At 35.7% G+C, this 14,833-nt stretch overlaps 1 non-coding gene across 1 annotated transcript; it reads right to left on the reverse strand.

Moving 5' to 3' along the window:
- Nucleotides 1–10,687: 10,687 nt before the first annotated feature.
- Nucleotides 10,688–10,759, reverse strand: TRNAC-GCA (transfer RNA cysteine (anticodon GCA)). Its single transcript has one exon. It is a non-coding gene; the product is annotated as a tRNA-Cys (tRNA).
- Between the last annotated feature and the right edge of the window lie 4,074 nt (nt 10,760–14,833).

A 14,833-nucleotide genomic window follows, 5' to 3' on the forward strand; every position in this document is an offset into this window, starting at 1 on the left:
CAATGATTGTATTGTCTTGATTTTATAATATGCAATAATCATATACAAAAACACGGAACGTGCTTGCTTAGGCGTGTGTCAAATTCGCTTCCGCTGCCTCTACTTGAAACACGTCGATTACATTCTGTCCGGCGTCTTATGTTCACCTCAGACTAATACAAATATACCGATGTCACGGCCCTAATCCCCATTTCAGTTTCGCTGATAGGCTTTCCCCTCTACTCACACTCTTTACCATCCGTGAAGGGGAAGATGCTACTGTCTATCTTACTAACGTTCGTATAATTGACTTTGAACATAGTGAAAACTCATATTATTGAAAATGTTTACCGCTACTCTATATTTCGAAAATCTATACTAAGCGTTTCTGTTTCATTTTATTGTTGTTTATATCAACTGGCACATTAAAAAGCCACTGAAAGCAGAAGATAAGTGTTTTCTTCACCGCTAGTTGCTACTCTAAGCATACACAACAAGACAATCAACACTGTGTCGCTCCCCCCTGACTTCATAATACAAACTGACATCCCTTGATTTAATTAATTTTATTAGTTGAAAATATTGTAAGAACGACACTAAAATATACTCAAACATGTAATTGTCAAACATCTGTGTCACTGTATTTTATATCCACTTATGTATTTTATTTAATATTTTATTTTCTTGTGTGTACAGCTTGGGGGGTGCAGGTATAAGAGGTAACAGCTACCGGTCTGTTACTGACGAACTCAGGGCAAGTAGAAGGGGAAAGAAAGCCCTTCGCATCCTCTCAACTTGTATGAAATGTCGTTTAGTTATGATACAATGCTTCAACATTTCCAGTTCACTAGTTTGTAAATAGACGCAATTGGCATTCTTTAAACTTTCTTAATAAATTATTAACAATAAGTTCAACTGTATTAGTTTTTATTTTTCTCAGTTGGTAGAGCAGCTGGCTACGGACTGGAAGGTCCGGGGTTCGATCCCAGGTGGTGACAGGATTTTTTCTCGTTGCCAAACTTTCAGAACGGCCCCAAGGTTCACTCAGACTTCTATAAAATTGAGTACCGGATCTTTCCCGGGGGTAAAAGGCGGTCAGAGCGTGGTGCCGACCACACCACCTCATTCTAGTGCCGAGGTCATGGAAAGCATGGGGCTCTTCCTCCATGCCCCCCAAGTGCCTTCATGGCATGTTACGGGGATACCTTTACCTTTTACCTTTTATTATATAACATTATATGCATCCAAGCTTCAACAAAATTTCGCAATTTATTTTCGTACCAAAGGCAAATACTGAATCACACGAAAATTCTCCAGTTTTCCAAATGTTGCAATTATACAATAAATTGCATTCGTATCCGAATATTGAAATTTTCAATATGGAATTTTCTGAATACAGAATAAATTAATTACATATTTTTCAGAATATTATTAGTTATTTTCAAGATACTTTCACACCTTATTATCATTTCCTTGTTTAATTTCTCTCTTTCCTATTTCGTTTCTGTTGTTTAATAAGTATGTTTCGTTTCCCTTGTTTATGTACTTTAAATTATGTAAATTGTAAGTCATGAACACTATAAATTGGGCTTTGCCTGTTATGTTCACAAAAATAAATAAATGAATGAATAATTTTTTTAAGGGGAGAGGATGGTATTTTTTGGTGAAGAATGAGTAAATTAAAAAAAAATCTTTAAAATACTCTGTGATAGGTGTGGAATTCATAGCCTAACATTTTGTGAGTATGTGTGACCTTATCGGATGTTGAGTCGCCATTTTTAAACTTCCTGCGTCATGGATTTTTAAATCACTCGCCCACTTTTATTGTTGTTTCTGGTAAATTAAATTTCCAAAAAAAAAAAAAAATTCTTTAAAAACTATTTGATATGTGTGAAATGCATTGAATAACATTTTGTGGGTATTTGTGTCCTTATCGGATGTTGAGAAGTCATTTTTAAACTTCCTGCGCTATGGAGTTTTAAATCACACGCTCCCTTTTATCGGTTTCCAGTAACTTCATTTTTTGTTTTGCTACATTGCCAGACAAAAATAGATATAATTTCTGATCTATTAAAGATACATGCATGAAATTTAGAACACACATTCCTTAGACTATTAGGAAACTTTTCTCTGTAACAGAATTTTGTTAATTGATTTATTTTAAAAATACGTCTGTTTGTGTGCAAGAAAGGAAATCAGAAAAGTGTTATTAAATTTTAATTGTTTATTTTACAAACGTAGGGACTAATATCAAAATTCTGTTACAGACAGTTTGTAGAACATGCTTTTGCAAATACATTGCAAAAAACTGTTTGAATCTATCTTTAAAGACGGTTTAGATATATCGGTTTTAGTACAATTCTGCATTGGGTATACTTTTTTCAAATTTGGAGCCCAAATATATATTTTTTAATATTTATATTTGGTTGAGTTGCTACAGCTATGAGCTCTCTACATACAAAAAATTAATATTTTTCACCAAATAGGAAAAAAGTTAAAAAAATACCATCCCCTCCCCTTAAATTATTTTTTATTTAACGACGCTCGCAACTGCAGAGGTTATATTAGCGTCGCCGGTGTGCCGGAAGTTTGTCCCTCAGGAGTTCTTTTACATGCCAGTAAATCTAAAACGACCTCGGCCGGGATCGAATCAGCAACTCGAGCATAAAAGAAAGATTCAAAAACAGGCTCTCAAGTGTTGTCGGAAAAATTCACCATTAAAATGGGACACACTCAAGGACAGGGGAATGCGAATTTGATTATGCGTACTGTTCAAAACATACAGAGGTGAGCCTGCCTGGAGAGAAATAAAAAATAGGTTGCAACCGCCAAATTACTCTTCAAGGAACGACCACTCACATAAATTGAGGGAAAGAAGACAGAGGACGGACACTGGAAAGTTTTCTTTTCTCAATCGTACTATCAGGGACTGGAATGCTTTACCTGCAGACTTACTAAAGGCTTTACCAACAACCAAAAACGTATTTCAAAATAGGCTTAAGGACTTTACTAATAGACGATAATTATACACAGTATGTAAAGGATGTAAATGATATTTTGTTACTGAAGTGTTGTATCAGTGAAGAATTATGTTGTGTCAGTGAAGTGTGTTGTGTCAGTGAAACGTGTTCCTCTGTCAGGGAAGCTTTATAGTTTATAGTGGCAGTGCAAAGTATTTGAACAGTGAAATGTTTTTGAAGTGTTAGTGAAATCAGGATAGAATCAGTGAAATGTGTCGTAGTTCCAGTGCAGTGGGTGAGTTGACAGCGAAATGAGTGTAATGTGGAAAGGTACTTGTGCAGATATGAACATATCATACTCGTGGGTTTTAGTTCGAACTTAGATTTAAGATAAAAATTAGATTTATTTTAAATGTTATTTTAAGTGATCGTGCTTCATTTAATTTAGGATATTCACTATTATTGTTATTATTATTATTATTATTATTATAAATTATTGTTAGTATTATTTATTTGTATTAATTATTGGTAATATTATTAAGTGTATTTTTAATTAAAAGTTTATTATTGTCATTATTGAGTGTAATTAGTTACCACTGCCACCGGGTATATACCCATTGCAGTGTGAATAAATACATACATACATACATACATACATACATACATATATACATACATACATACATACATACATACATACATACATACATACATACATACATACATAAAAGGCCAGCGCTATACCAAACGTTGGCGACTGAATGAATAAATAAATATTAGAATTAGAATTATTAGATATTTTATTCAGGAACATGATTCATATCACATGTAAAATGTTCTGTATTTACACAGTTCACACACTGTATTAAGTCATAAAATTATTTAAAAATTCAGTTCCTTATATTAATGTGTCAGGGAAGAAAGATTCACTATGGGTTGGGAACAAACTCCATTGCAGTGTGGATTAAGCGGAGAGACGCAAACAAATCAGTGTCACAGGCATGAAGAAGGGGCGTCGAGATAACAAATTTGCGACGCAGGGCATCGAACCACGAGTCTGTAAGAGCTTCCAAGCGAGAAGGAAGAGGGGATCAGGTTATCGAGAAGAAAAGCTCCTGAGCTGGAAATTGGAAAATGATCCGGAAAATAACGAGAACGCGCAATAACTCACGTCGGGGGAAAGGGACTCGGACGAAACAGTTGAAGCGGGCGATTGCGCACGACGCTGAGGGTGTTGCGAGACAAACTGCAAAGTCCCAGGAGAGCCGAGACTCGCTCGAAGAGGTCGGAGACAACCGCTGTCGGGGAATAAATCAGATATACAGAGGACAAGTACTGTGCCATATATCGTTGGGAAAAAGGACCAAGAGAAAAGATAAAGGGAAAGTAGAATGACAAAAGGAAAGGAAGAAAGAAAGCAAGCAAGGGAGAGAAAAGTAGAAAATACAAAACAAAAGAAGAAAATCAACGTTACATTCCGTTACGGAACCGAGAAATAATTCTAATGTCCCATTAAAAATATACTCTTTAATTGTGGGAATCGAGGAGGGCATTGTAACCATCAGAGACCGGAACTTCGGCAGAATGCTTTTTTAAATGTGTTAAATTACCATCATTTTGAAAGTAAATCTGTACGAATTATACCTTTGTGATTGAAATTTCACAGTTTTATGTTGCCCTTTTCTGCCTTTTTAAATATAAATGCCTAATTTACAAAATAAATGTTTTTTTGCCTTTATTTGATTACTTATCTATTATTTATTATTAAAAATTGCCTACAGGTACATTCTAGTTTATTTCTATAACCGCTACAATGAAAGTGACTTCACCGAATTTATATTATTGTCTTTCAGTTCATATTCTCTTTGCAACAATGAGTGCTGCCGTGCAAAAATGTATAAGCTTATTATCGCCGTGGCCTCATAGTTATTATAATATGTCAGCATCATACAATAACGTGCGGTGTGCTTTGAAGACATCATTTTGCCGACCGATTGTTGCTGGCCGCGAAACCAAGTGGCCCGGGTTCGAATCCCGGTCGGGGCAATTCACCTGTTTGAGGTTTTTTCCGGGGTTTTCCCTCAACCCAATACGAGCAAATGCTGGGTAACTTTCGGTGCTGGACCCCGGAATCATTCCACCGGCATTATCCCCTTCATTTCATTCAGACGCTAAATAACCTAGATGTTGATACAGCGTCGTAAACTAACCCTATAAAATAATAGTACATTATGCAACGAGCCTATAATGAAGGTAATTAAGAAGCGAGTATGGATATTTATGAAACGAGCGCAAGCGAGTTTCATAATTTTCATACGAGCTTCTTAATTACCATTATAGGCGAGTTTCATACGACTTTTTATGCTCGACCATATTTCTAACTTGATATTATTAATTTCCTTTGTATCTGACCTTGGCCAATGTCCCGTATGTTGTGAGATGTGCGCAGACGCGAAAGTATTGATTTTTTCCGAGGAACAGATGTTCACATTGACCTTGCTAGGCCATAAGAACCTACAGAGATAACACTGAAATTAAATTAGACATTGAAAAACGAGATGACAAATTGAATTTATTTGAATATTATTTACAATTAACGCTAATTATTATAGTAACAGAACATTACCTTCTGCGACAGTATTGGATTTCCAGCCTCCGTGACTTTTCGCTAATTCTCTTTCGATTGCATATCCGAGAATAATCGATACTTGCGTTTTTATAACGGTAGAACAGTTGTAACCTGAGTCGTCATTGGCTGAAAGACCTGACCTTTAATGAGTAGGTGTACTTTAATGACATGCATTAAAGTTCTGCTACCAGGTGTATAATTACTACATTTCGGCATGATCGAGCATAAAAATTATTATTATTATTATTATTATTATTATTATTATTATTATTATTATTACTATTTCATATACGAGTATGTTGACATTCTTAATTCTTAATAACTCTTTAACCCTGAATTACTCAGGTGGGGTGTGGTAAACCCGGGTGCGTATATTTCAACGAAAATCTAAGAGATGGAGCTAGTGTGTACTCTGTGCATCTGTATACTTTTCAATCACATCCAGAAGAGTTCACTTAAGAAATTGTTTTAGTGAACTAATAATAGTATACTTAATTGCGTTTATCTGATTTCTGAAACTTGCGGAAAAATATATTAGTTATTTAAAATGGGGTATGTGAAACCCCACCTGAGCAATGGTGAGAATATTTATAACATGAGTAACGCAGGGTTAATAATAATTTTCATCACATACCTTAATGTTCGTCCTCAGGAAAAGACATTGCAACCTCGGTTTTAGTCCACGTGGACTAGACAAGTAGGTGTCATTAGTAAGAGAAGCAGCTTATTGGTTGCAATATTGAAATTGAGGCGAGTGATTGGAGCTGCGACATAAGAAATTGAAAACAATAATACAATTAAATTTCAAAGACCTGCCGAATGTTATGCACGAGCCGCTCAAAAACCTGCCGAATGTTAACCATGAGAGCGCGGCGATAATAACAGTAAGCGTTTTAATTATCGCTGGTGTTTATTTGACAAGGCAACAATGAGTGCGAGTCTAACGTAATTTTTAACGGTTATTTTTCTTTCAGTTTTCATTGCGACGTTGTTGTAAATATTTCATGTAGCAACATATCAGTACAGCCAACAGTGTTTCCCCCTAAATCTAGCTTTTTTTGGATAACAGTCTCGCGGGTAAAATTATATTATCCCGCTTAGCGGGAATACTAGCGGTTTTTAATCTTTGAAGTTTCTGAAATGAAATTCATATTAGCATTATTGGCTGCTTTCATAATTACATTTAATTCGTTCAGTGTGTATTTTGTGAAATAATGTATGCGTTAATGTAGTGATAATTCCATATGTATGTTACTGTTAAAATCCGAAATCCGTCAAAACCAGTTTCAACTAGTAAAAACAAGTTTAAGCAAATACAGATAGAAAGCGAGTTTTCGTACGCTCTAGAATCAAGGACAGGTTAAGTTTGATTTGTTTAGGTTTTTGTTTGGTAAAAGCCTAAAAAACAAAACAAAAACCTAAACAAACCAAATCCAACCTGTCATTGATTCTAGATCGTACGAAAATTCGCTTTCTATTTATGTACCTACATTTTAAAACTAGTTTTTACTAGTGGGAACTGGGTTTTGTCGGATTTCGGGTTTTAACGGTAACATATATATATATATATATATATATATATATATATATATATATATATATATAGTGCAATAAGACGTGTTCAAAATTGGTTTATAGCGTCATATTGGCAATGATAAAAGTGTGCAGTATTCGTTACATTGGCAGGTGGATGCTTTATCTTGACCATTACTATTATGATGATTATTATTATTATTATTAGTATTATTATTATTATTATTATTATTGTTGTTGTTGTTGTAAAATTGAACAATAATAATAAGTACACATTAAAATCTAGAGATATTTGTTAGAAAATCGCGGGTTTTCGAAAAGTCATCTAGCGGGATTATATGAACAACCGTTGGCAACACTGACAACCAAACACAAAAATGCACTTTCCAAGGCTATTGGGAAGAAGATTTCTTTGCTTCCAACAATAATTGCAACATCGAGTCGAAAACCTCAATTTGCATTCAACTGATGTAAAGCTTTTCTTGCTGCCGAAATCCCTTTGTGGAAAGTGCAAGGATTTGTAATTTACTTTTATTGCGTATGTTAGCTGTTTATAATGCCTTTTTGCCTGCCTATTTTAGCTATTTATGATGCGTTTTTGCCTGCCTATTTTAATGATTCATAATGTCTGAACTTCCGGTCTCTGGTACCATGGTCAGATATAGTAAAACCTCAATAAAAATATAGTATAGGGACTCAATAAATAATACCATTACAAGTATTACTGTTATACTGAAAGAACCATATTTTTTTAAGAATAACGTCTATATGCTACACTAATACAAAAAAAAAATGACAGGATTTTGTAGAATGAAAATTCAACTTCGGTTTCCCGGAAATGCTTATGTCATATTCGATAAACTCAAAAGTATGAACGAGTCCATCCCTATTAGTATCTTGCAATGTTCGAACATGAGAAAGGCAACCAAGACATTAAAAACTTCGTCTTATTTCAAATGAAAAACTAATCACAACATATGTGCTACAATTCTTAAGGGCTTAAAACATGAGTGAAGGACAGCGAATATTTTTATAATTAAGTGGAACAAATACGACAGGCCTCGTTCTGCAGAGCGAATATCGACGAATATCGAACTTCGCCGTACTCGACAAACTTGAACCGAGCATAACGCCTGTAATGCAAGACACTACTCCCTATACACTAGGATCTTGTTGAATAATAATTTATTTACATATTTGCTTCTCGAATTAGTAAGGAAACACACCAAAACGTTCACGAGGAGTTCCAAAATAGACTGTATTAACTGTTTGGCCGACAATGGAACACATTTTGAACACTTGATTTAGTGCAAAATAAACTGTTTCTTATCAGGTTGCCAGGCAAAAGATGTGAAATAAATGAATGAGGTGTGTAAACAATTGAATGCTCTTTCACATTTAAGTATAAAAATATAGGAGTGCCACTTGAATTTTTTATTTTATTTTAATAGGTTATTTTACGACACTTTATCAACAGCTTAGGTTATTTAGCGTCTGAGTGAGATGAAGGTGATAATGCCGGGGTCCAGCACCGAAAGTTACCCAGAATTTGCTCATATTGGGTTGAGGGAAAACCCCGGAAAAAACCTCAACCAGGTAACTTGCCCCGACCGGGAATCGAACCCGGGCCACCTGGTTTCGAGGCCAGATGCGCTAACCGTTACTCCACAGGTTTGGAAGCCATTTGAAATTTCAAAGTGGGAGTGGTTGGGGGATGGGGTGAAATCTAAAATGCAATTAAGCCTGGTTTCAAACTTCCACCTCAATATCTAAATTGACGTGTTTTTTTGTTTAAGTTGAATTCAATTCAAATAATTAGTTATTTAGACTGGGAAGTTTTGAAATGAAAGCTCTGTATACAGGGTTAGTTTTAAGTCCACCGACATACTTCAAGGGGTGATTCCTGACTGAAAATGGATCACAAAAGTTCATATCACCTTATGTCCGGAAATGCATAGTTTCCACAGTAGATGGCACTGCTGACAGTCTCTCTCATAACTTGCAGTGTGCGTTTTGTATGTCGCAGATATTGTGATTTAAGTAACGTAGAAGCACAATGGTCCGGTATTCATTCCAGGAACAAGATGATGTACCGAAAAATGAGTCCAAATGTTGTGTGATGTGGGTGGTGCTGTCTGTCAGGGTACGTGGCTCGGTACAGTGGAACTCCACAAATAGACACAGCAAGGGTCCGTGTGCGAGACGAGGTACGAACGCTGTCTTTCTACGGAGTACTGCGGACATTGGTAAACATAAGGACTGTACAATGTTTTTTATGGCGTGCGGACCGAAACATAGATAATTAACGTATATGATTTTAAATAATATGTTGTAGTATATGCAAAATATATAACAAAACAAATCCGTGATTAAATATAATACATACGTGATACATCTGAAACATAAAATAACTTCTGGAGGAAAATCTCTCTAAATATATCTACATACGGGGCTTTCATTTCAAAACTTCCCACTCTAAATAACTAGTTAATTAAATTGAATTCAATTTAAACCAAAAAAAAAAAAAAACACGTAAATTTAGATATCAAGGGGGAAGTCTTAAACAAGGCTAAATTGCATTTTAGATTTCACCTCGCATCCCCAGCCACTCCTACTTTGAAATTTCAAATGGCACCCCTATATTTTTATACTTAAATATGAAAGAGCATTCAATTGTTTATACACCACATTCGTCTTCGCATCTTTTCTTTTCTATCGTCACCTGGCAACCTACATTTTTGTTATTGTTGATTAGAGCCGAAGAGAATAAAACTACAAAAACTTATTGAGCATTTCTTGTAATAGTTGTGTTTGTGTATTAAATTATTTTAAAATGGCGTATACCCTTCAAGAGAGAACATAAATCATCCCTATTGATTAAATTTAGGAAATACACAAAACAAGCTGTGTTTTCATCCTACAATCAACTGATAATAACAGAGCTTCTTATAATCACTACAGGATGCTTCGTAATTAGATCAATTTTGTTTTATCCTATGCACTGGTCTGATCGAAATGTCAGATTCTTGAGGGATGGCTCTGATTGATTCACCTTTTTTAACCGTTCCAATATTTGTAACTTCTGCTTCAACATAAGTACACATTTTTTGTTCCCTGCCTTGCTGCCAACGTGTACGAGTATCTGCATACTACTGCACTGGTTCAACTGGTTAGCCCTGTGCAGCGCGGGACAGGATGCGTTGACTTACCTTGTATCGTGAAGTACACGAGAGTGAGCGTCTATTTGTGGAGTTCCACTGTACATCCGTGCTGCCTCTCGACCGTTTTCACCTGCTTGGCCATACACGAACACCATCTCGGCTTGTTCCTGGAACGAATACCGGACCACTGTGATTCTACGTTGCTTAATTCACACTCTCTGCAACACACAAAACGCACACTTCAAGTTATGAGAGAATGTCGTCAGTGCCATCTACCGTGGAAATTATGCATTTCCGGACACAAGGTGATATGAACTTTTGTGCTCCATTTTCAGTCAGAAATTACCCCATCAAGTTTGTTGGTGGACTTAAAGCTCACCCTATATAGATAACGATGAAAGAGTAATGGAACGGAGAAAAATTCTCTCCGGCGCCGGGATTTGAACCCGGGTTTTCAGCTCTGCGTGCTGATGCTTTATCCACTAAGCCACACCGGATACAACTCCGACGCCGGTTAGAATCGTCTCAGATTAAGACGGCGCTTATTCCGTCGGATCCCGGCCAACTAGTCACTCATATCGAGTGCACCTCTGCACATGCGTGGACTTCGGTCCTGCGTTCATAGACATCTATGACGTAGTGCAGAGGGCGGCCACTTGAGGGAACCCAAGAGTTGGAGCTTAATCTGAGACGATTCTGACCGGCGTCGGAGTTGTATCCGGTGTGGCTTAGTGGATAAAGCATCAGCACGTAGAGCTGAAAACCCGGGTTCAAATCCCGGCGCCGGAGAGAATTTTTCTCCGTTCCATTACTCTTTCATCATATGATGACGCAGAATATCTGCATGGAAATATCATATGTACTTCGGTACATTAAAATACGATATAGATAAGCCTAATTTCCTTTATTACAGTTTTTAATGTTCTGTGTTTTTATTCTATTTTAAGCTATTTTAACCAATGACATTTATATGTATTACTGATATCCATTATGTTTCTTTTTTAACTTTATACATACTTCCCATGTAACGGTCAGCGCGTCTGGCCACGAAACCAGGTGGCCCGGGTTCGAATCCCGGTTGGGGCAAGTTACCTGGCTGAGGTTTTTTCCGGGGTTTTCCCTCAACCCAATACGAGCAAATGCTGGGTAACTTTCGGTGCTGGACCCCGGACTCATTTCACCGGCGTTATCACTTTCATTTCATTCAGACGCTAAATAACCTAGATGTTGATAAAGCGTCGTAAAATAACCCAATAAAATAAAAAATACATACTTCACTGATTGTTTGCATTATATAAAGTACTCTGTAGATTTATTTATTTGATCTGAAGATGGTTCTTTAAATATAAATATGTACAAATAGCATCTGTGTATACTGATAAGTTTGACAGTTGTAACAATACATTTTGAATATTATTACACAGCTTATCGGACCCAACATGGTTTTCAAATATTTTTGTGGTTTAGAGGGAGTTCTGAAGCCAAATCATAACAGTTGTATGTAGAGTTGTATTTGAAGAATGCGTGAACACAGGAAGCTCATTTTCGTTATCAAGTGAACAAGAGACGTTTTGAAAATTAGCTCATATACTTTTTGCTGACGATCAGATCTTAATGGCAGAATCGGAGGATGACTTATACATAGATGGCAGCTTATCAACTGCAATTAATAATAGAAAAATATAATCTTAAAATTTCTAATCGTAAAACAAAAACAACCCTTCGAAGGAGTTGATCGCAGAAGACTTAAAATAGTATTGTGCGAGATCGTGCGTATTTGCTTGCTTTCCGCACAAAACCAATACGCGGTAAGTGTGAAATACCACATTCAGTATTCCCAACTTAACACACATAACAATTTCCCAATTCTTACCGCTTAAGCGTCATATCCATTTTATTGCTTTAGGCTTTTAACATATTATTTTTAAAGACGTTCAATATAGTAATAATTATAAATTGGAAACTTACCACTGCAATTTCACCTAAATTGCACTGTTAATTATTGTTTTTAAATATTTGCAAAAATTAAGTAAACTCTAGAACACCACAAAAGTTACTGCATTTGTAATACAAGTAACATTAAGGAAGCCGTGGAAAAATCAACAAGATTCCAGACTCATCATAGACTGGGGGAAAAAAAAGACAGACGTGTATCACGGCCTGCTGGAATATAGTAAACACAGAAAACATTTTATAGGAACAATGTTGAAGATAGATATATTTGTTTTCCAAAGTTGCCGTCATTGAGCAGAAACCAAGATGGAGATTTCATTGCAACTAATTAGAAATTCCTCTTTCAGGTATGTAATAAACGATCTTCGCACAAAATAATGTACGATACACGAGCGGTATGTTTGTTTTCATGTTCTCGGAAATTCCTCGAACATGAAAACGCCAACATACCGCTCTTGTAACGCATATTACTATTAAAACATGAAAACATAGAACAGGTGCGGTATCCTCATTTAACTATTTAGGCTGCAATATATCATACTTAAAAGAACAAGACGTTAAAAATAAAATGAGTAAATTTCAACAGATGTGTGGAACAATACGAAGGACCTTAAAAAATAAAACACAACGTTCAACACAACTAAAATTTTATACAACGTTAGCTGTCCCACTATTAACCTATGGTTCAGAAAACTGGTCTATAAACCGAGCAACTAAAAAGAAAATTGAAACTAGCTAAATGAAATTCCTCCGAAGTGTTGCTGGTCTCACTCTTTTAGATCATCAAAAGAACAAAAATATACTACAACTAAATATTTTTAATTTGGCTGAGAAAATACAACAACAAAAACATAATTTGTACCAACATGTAAGAAGAATGAATGACGACCGGTTACCTAAAGTAATACTGAACTATGAACCAAGAGCACAGAAATGTTTGTAGACCAAGAACAAGATGGATAGACGACATAAACTTTGAAGACGGAACAGACCAAATAGGCCTAATCCCTGTGATTGATGATGACGATGACGATGACGATGACGATGACGATGACGTGCGATCACGCAAATAAGAATGTCGGGAATATAATACGGTCAAAAACTTACTCTTTTTCTACGCCAGATTCTCTTTAAATACTATACCATACATTATGGCTCTGCGCCGTGGCGTCGTGGTCTTGTCTAGAACTCGCTGCAAGTAATGCGCGCTGCTTCGAATCCTCATGAGGGAAGAAATTTTCTCATGAAATTTCGGCCGGTGTATGGGACAGATGTTCACCCAGCACTGTGATGAACTTGGGAAGCTATGATACGATAGATAGCGAAGATAGCGAAATCCAGCTACGAAAGGCAACTGTAACGGGTGGGGGGATCATCGTGCTAACCACATGACATCTCCATTCTGGTTGGCAAATCGTTCATCTCTATTGAGGCATGTGGATGCGAGGTCTTGGAACTTCATAGGCTATCGCGCCACGAATAGAAAGAAAAAAGATATTATTGTTTTTATTATTATTATTATTATTATTATTATTATTATTATTATTATATAAAGGACCTCGGTATATATCTTGATTCTAAATTATACTTTCATGACCATGTTGATCACTTATTTAATCATTCACTAAGAATGTTTGGTCTCATTAGGTCTATTACTTATTCCTTTTCCTCTCCTGATACACTACTTACATTATATTATGTTTTAGTAAGGTCTAAATTAGAATATGCATCTGTTGCGTGGAACTCTATTACGTCTACTGGTTCAGCTAAACTAGAAAATATCCAAAGAAAATTCATTTCTCTTTGTGCGTTCAGATTTGTACCCAACTCCTCTTCTTTAAATTATGAACTATCTAGTAAATATTTTAACTGTACCAGTCTGTATTCGAGACGTCAGAATATTGATTACACTTTCTTTAATAATGCTATTAATGGTGTAATTGATTGTGATTGTTTTATACATAACACCTACCTTAGAATTCCCGTGAAAGGTTTTCGTGGTGAAAGAATTTTCTTCACTAAATTATTTAAATCCCTTTCTCCAATAGCCAGATGTATTAAAAGTGCCAATTTCCAAGATCTGATTTGATTTTACTTATGCATGATATTCCTTACTTGTTATTTAATATCTTTTATTATTTGTTAGATATTGTCATTTATTTTGTTGCATTTGGTGAATGATTAATGTTGACCATTATATTGATTGTATTTTATCTCACTGCCATTTTCTGCCATTCATTCTCATAATCATTTCTTCTGCTTTGTTTTGTTTTTTATTTTGTGCTAAACTGTAATTGGCTTTGTGCTGTTGTTTTGCACATTAATATTCGAAATAAATAAATAAATAAATAAATTATTACTATTACTGTGATGGCGCTGAACTAAAGTAGACGTTCATCATCCCATAGATTAGCTCGCAATTTCACTAAAATACGAATAGGCTATCAAACACACGTTTGTATCTTTCGCGCAGCCGCGCGCTGTTTTGGTAGGTTATCCAAGTTGTTCTGCCTTTTATGTCAACAAAAATTAAAACCCCATATGTAAGTAAGCTTAATGGTATTGTAGAGGAAGGGACTGTACCGCACAGCTGTTTAATATTCTGCAGGGGGCAGATC

The sequence above is a fragment of the Periplaneta americana genome, chromosome 4 (assembly GCF_040183065.1).
Source record: "Periplaneta americana isolate PAMFEO1 chromosome 4, P.americana_PAMFEO1_priV1, whole genome shotgun sequence".
Classification (NCBI taxonomy): Eukaryota; Metazoa; Arthropoda; class Insecta; order Blattodea; family Blattidae; genus Periplaneta; species Periplaneta americana.